At 66.5% G+C, this 5,317-nt stretch overlaps 1 non-coding gene across 1 annotated transcript; it reads right to left on the bottom strand.

The window, feature by feature from the left end:
• Positions 1 to 719: 719 nt before the first annotated feature.
• LOC148058526 (5S ribosomal RNA) lies at positions 720 to 838 on the bottom strand. Its single transcript, XR_015709745.1, has one exon. It is a non-coding gene; the product is annotated as a 5S ribosomal RNA (ribosomal RNA).
• Between the last annotated feature and the right edge of the window lie 4,479 nt (positions 839 to 5,317).

Genomic DNA, 5,317 nt, shown 5'->3' with positions numbered 1-5,317 from the left:
TGGGGGGAACTGCCGCCTAGTCCCGGTTCTATTTTAGGTCACTTTTCTCACTTTCTGACCCACAAATAATGCCCCAAATGCCGCCGCCTGGTGGGGGGAACTGCCGCCTAGTCCCGGTTCTATTTTAGGTCACTTTTCTCACTTTCTGACCCACAAATAATGCCCCAAATGCCGCCGCCTGGTGGGGGGAACTGCCGCCTAGTCCCGGTTCTATTTTAGGTCACTTTTCTCACTTTCTGACCCACAAATAATGCCCCAAATGCCGCCGCCTGGTGGGGGGAACTGCCGCCTAGTCCCGGTTCTATTTTAGGTCACTTTTCTCACTTTCTGACCCACAAATAATGCCCCAAATGCCGCCGCCTGGTGGGGGGAACTGCCGCCTAGTCCCGGTTCTATTTTAGGTCACTTTTCTCACTTTCTGACCCACAAATAATGCCCCAAATGCCGCCGCCTGGTGGGGGGAACTGCCGCCTAGTCCCGGTTCTATTTTAGGTCACTTTTCTCACTTTCTGACCCACAAATAATGCCCCAAATGCCGCCGCCTGGTGGGGGGAACTGCCGCCTAGTCCCGGTTCTATTTTAGGTCACTTTTCTCACTTTCTTACCCACAAATAATGCCCCAAATGCCGCCGCCTGGTGGGGGGAACTGCCGCCTAGTCCCGGTTCTATTTTAGGTCACTTTTCTCACTTTTCTACCCACAAATAATGGCAAAAAAAAATGCTTACAGCACCCAGTATTCCCAGGCGGTCTCCCATCCAAGTACTAACTGGGCCCGACCCTGCTTGGCTTCCGAGATCAGACGAGATCGGGCTCATTCAGGGTGGTGTGGCCGTAAGCGAGGGAAGCGCTTGTGAAATGCCCCAAAGTGTTGAAAATGTTCCCCAGGCCCCTGGTTCCCCATCCCCGCAGGAGGAGGCTCCCCAGGCCCCCTGGTTCCCCATCCCCGCAGGAGGAGGCTCCCCAGGCCCCCTGGTGCAGGAGGAGGCTCCCCAGGCCCCTGGTTCCCCATCCCCGCAGGAGGAGGCTCCCCAGGCCCCCTGGTTCCCCATCCCCGCAGGAGGAGGCTCCCCAGGCCCCATGGTTCCCCATCACCGCAGGAGGAGGCTCCCCAGGCCCCCTGGTTCCCCATCCCCGCAGGAGGAGGCTCCCCAGGCCCCCTGGTGCAGGAGGAGGCTCCCCAGGCCCCCTGGTTCCCCATCCCCGCAGGAGGAGGCTCCCCAGGCCCCCTGGTTCTCCATGCCCGCAGGAGGAGGCTCCCCAGGCCCCTGGTTCCCCATCCCCGCAGGAGGAGGCTCCCCAGGCCCCCTGGTTCTCCATGCCCGCAGGAGGAGGCTCCCCAGGCCCCCTGGTTCTCCATCCCCGCAGGAGGAGGCTCCCCAGGCCCCCTGGTTCTCCATCCCCGCAGGAGGAGGCTCCCCAGGCCCCCATGTTCTCCATGCCCGCAGGAGGAGGCTCCCCAGGCCCCTTGGTTCTCCATCCCCGCAGGAGTAGGCTCCCCAGGCGCCCTGGTTCTCCATCCCCGCAGGAGGAGGCTCCCCAGGCCCCCTGGTTCTCCATCCCCGCAGGAGGAGGCTCCCCAGGCCCCATGGTTCCCCATCACCGCAGGAGGAGGCTCCCCAGGCCCCCTGGTTCCCCATCCCCGCAGGAGGAGGCTCCCCAGGCCCCCTGGTTCTCCATCCCCGCAGGAGGAGGCTCCCCAGGCCCCCATGTTCTCCATGCCCGCAGGAGGAGGCTCCCCAGGCCCCTTGGTTCTCCATCCCCGCAGGAGGAGGCTCCCCAGGCCCCTGGTTCTCCATCCCCGCAGGAGGAGGCTCCCCAGGCGCCCTGGTTCTCCATCCCCGCAGGAGGAGGCTCCCCAGGCCCCCTGGTTCTCCATGCCCGCAGGAGGAGGCTCCCCAGGCCCCCTGGTTCTCCATCCCCGCAGGAGGAGGCTCCCCAGGCCCCCTGGTTCCCCATCCCCGCAGGAGGAGGCTCCCCAGGCCCCCTGGTTCTCCATGCCCGCAGGAGGAGGCTCCCCAGGCCCCCTGGTTCTCCATCCCCGCAGGAGGAGGCTCCCCAGGCCCCCATGTTCTCCATGCCCGCAGGAGGAGGCTCCCCAGGCCCCTTGGTTCTCCATCCCCGCAGGAGGAGGCTCCCCAGGCCCCTGGTTCCCCATCCCCGCAGGAGGAGGCTCCCCAGGCCCCCTGGTTCTCCATGCCCGCAGGAGGAGGCTCCCCAGGCCCCCTGGTTCTCCATGCCCGCAGGAGGAGGCTCCCCAGGCCCCCTGGTTCTCCATCCCCGCAGGAGGAGGCTCCCCAGGCCCCTGGTTCTCCATGCCCGCAGGAGGAGGCTCCCCAGGCCCCCTGGTTCTCCATGACCGCAGGAGGAGGCTCCCCAGGCCCCCTGGTTCTCCATCCCCGCAGGAGGAGGCTCCCCAGGCCCCCTGGTTCCCCATCCCCGCAGGAGGAGGCTCCCCAGGCCCCCTGGTTCCCCATCCCCGCAGGAGGAGGCTCCCCAGGCGCCCTGGTTCTCCATCCCCGCAGGAGGAGGCTCCCCAGGCCCCCTGGTTCTCCATGCCCGCAGGAGGAGGCTCCCCAGGCCCCCTGGTTCTCCATCCCCGCAGGAGGAGGCTCCCCAGGCCCCCTGGTTCCCCATCCCCGCAGGAGGAGGCTCCCCAGGCCCCCTGGTTCTCCATCCCCGCAGGAGGAGGCTCCCCAGGCCCCCATGTTCTCCATGCCCGCAGGAGGAGGCTCCCCAGGCCCCTTGGTTCCCCATCCCCGCAGGAGGAGGCTCCCCAGGCCCCTGGTTCTCCATCCCCGCAGGAGGAGGCTCCCCAGGCGCCCTGGTTCTCCATCCCCGCAGGAGGAGGCTCCCCAGGCCCCCTGGTTCTCCATGCCCGCAGGAGGAGGCTCCCCAGGCCCCCTGGTTCTCCATCCCCGCAGGAGGAGGCTCCCCAGGCCCCCTGGTTCCCCATCCCCGCAGGAGGAGGCTCCCCAGGCCCCCTGGTTCTCCATGCCCGCAGGAGGAGGCTCCCCAGGCCCCCTGGTTCTCCATCCCCGCAGGAGGAGGCTCCCCAGGCCCCCATGTTCTCCATGCCCGCAGGAGGAGGCTCCCCAGGCCCCTTGGTTCTCCATCCCCGCAGGAGGAGGCTCCCCAGGCCCCTGGTTCCCCATCCCCGCAGGAGGAGGCTCCCCAGGCCCCCTGGTTCTCCATGCCCGCAGGAGGAGGCTCCCCAGGCCCCCTGGTTCTCCATGCCCGCAGGAGGAGGCTCCCCAGGCCCCCTGGTTCTCCATCCCCGCAGGAGGAGGCTCCCCAGGCCCCTGGTTCTCCATGCCCGCAGGAGGAGGCTCCCCAGGCCCCCTGGTTCTCCATGACCGCAGGAGGAGGCTCCCCAGGCCCCCTGGTTCTCCATCCCCGCAGGAGGAGGCTCCCCAGGCCCCCTGGTTCCCCATCCCCGCAGGAGGAGGCTCCCCAGGCCCCCTGGTTCCCCATCCCCGCAGGAGGAGGCTCCCCAGGCGCCCTGGTTCTCCATCCCCGCAGGAGGAGGCTCCCCAGGCCCCCTGGTTCTCCATGCCCGCAGGAGGAGGCTCCCCAGGCCCCCTGGTTCTCCATCCCCGCAGGAGGAGGCTCCCCAGGCCCCCTGGTTCCCCATCCCCGCAGGAGGAGGCTCCCCAGGCCCCCTGGTTCTCCATGCCCGCAGGAGGAGGCTCCCCAGGCCCCCTGGTTCTCCATCCCCGCAGGAGGAGGCTCCCCAGGCCCCCATGTTCTCCATGCCCGCAGGAGGAGGCTCCCCAGGCCCCTTGGTTCTCCATCCCCGCAGGAGGAGGCTCCCCAGGCCCCTGGTTCCCCATCCCCGCAGGAGGAGGCTCCCCAGGCCCCCTGGTTCTCCATGCCCGCAGGAGGAGGCTCCCCAGGCCCCCTGGTTCTCCATGCCCGCAGGAGGAGGCTCCCCAGGCCCCCTGGTTCTCCATCCCCGCAGGAGGAGGCTCCCCAGGCCCCTGGTTCTCCATGCCCGCAGGAGGAGGCTCCCCAGGCCCCCTGGTTCTCCATGACCGCAGGAGGAGGCTCCCCAGGCCCCCTGGTTCTCCATCCCCGCAGGAGGAGGCTCCCCAGGCCCCCTGGTTCCCCATCCCCGCAGGAGGAGGCTCCCCAGGCCCCCTGGTTCCCCATCCCCGCAGGAGGAGGCTCCCCAGGCCCCCTGGTTCTCCATCCCCGCAGGAGGAGGCCCCCCAGGCCCCTGGTTCCCCATCCCCGCAGGAGGAGGCTCCCCAGGCCCCCTGGTTCTCCATGCCCGCAGGAGGAGGCTCCCCAGGCCCCTGGTTGGGAGAGGGGGAAAAAGAGCAAAGTGTTTAAAAATGCCCCAAAGTGTTGAAAATGTTCCCCAGGCCCCTGGTTCCCCATCCCCGCAGGAGGAGGCTCCCCAGGCCCCCTGGTTGGGAGAGGGGGAAAAAGAGCAAAGTGTTTAAAAATGCCCCAAAGTGTTGAAAATGTTCCCCAGGCCCCTGGTTCCCCATCCCCGCAGGAGGAGGCTCCCCAGGCCCCCTGGTTGGGAGAGGGGGAAAAAGAGCAAAGTGTTTAAAAATGCCCCAAAGTGTTGAAAATGTTCCCCAGGCCCCTGGTTCCCCATCCCCGCAGGAGGAGGCTCCCAAGGCCCCCTGGTTGGGAGAGGGGGAAAAAGAGCAAAGTGTTTAAAAATGCCCCAAAGTGTTGAAAATGTTCCCCAGGCCCCTGGTTCCCCATCCCCGCAGGAGGAGGCTCCCCAGGCCCCCTGGTTGGGAGAGGGGGAAAAAGAGCAAAGTGTTTAAAAATGCCCCAAAGTGTTGAAAATGTTCCCCAGGCCCCTGGTTCCCCATCCCCGCAGGAGGAGGCTCCCCAGGCCCCCTGGTTGGGAGAGGGGGAAAAAGAGCAAAGTGTTTAAAAATGCCCCAAAGTGTTGAAAATGTTCCCCAGGCCCCTGGTTCCCCATCCCCGCAGGAGGAGGCTCCCAAGGCCCCCTGGTTGGGAGAGGGGGAAAAAGAGCAAAGTGTTTAAAAATGCCCCAAAGTGTTGAAAATGTTCCCCAGGCCCCTGGTTCCCCATCCCCGCAGGAGGAGGCTCCCCAGGCCCCCTGGTTGGGAGAGGGGGAAAAAGAGCAAAGTGTTTAAAAATGCCCCAAAGTGTTGAAAATGTTCCCCAGGCCCCTGGTTCCCCATCCCCGCAGGAGGAGGCTCCCAAGGCCCCCTGGTTGGGAGAGGGGGAAAAAGAGCAAAGTGTTTAAAAATGCCCCAAAGTGTTGAAAATGTTCCCCAGGCCCCTGGTTCCCCATCCCCGCAGGAGGAGGCTCCCCAGGCCCCCTGG

Source organism: Callionymus lyra, unplaced genomic scaffold (genome assembly GCF_982586985.1).
Source record: "Callionymus lyra unplaced genomic scaffold, fCalLyr1.hap1.1 HAP1_SCAFFOLD_73, whole genome shotgun sequence".
Classification (NCBI taxonomy): domain Eukaryota; kingdom Metazoa; phylum Chordata; class Actinopteri; order Syngnathiformes; family Callionymidae; genus Callionymus; species Callionymus lyra.
The sequence above is the reverse complement of the archived record's forward strand: the minus strand, read 5'-3'. Positions and strand labels throughout refer to the sequence as shown.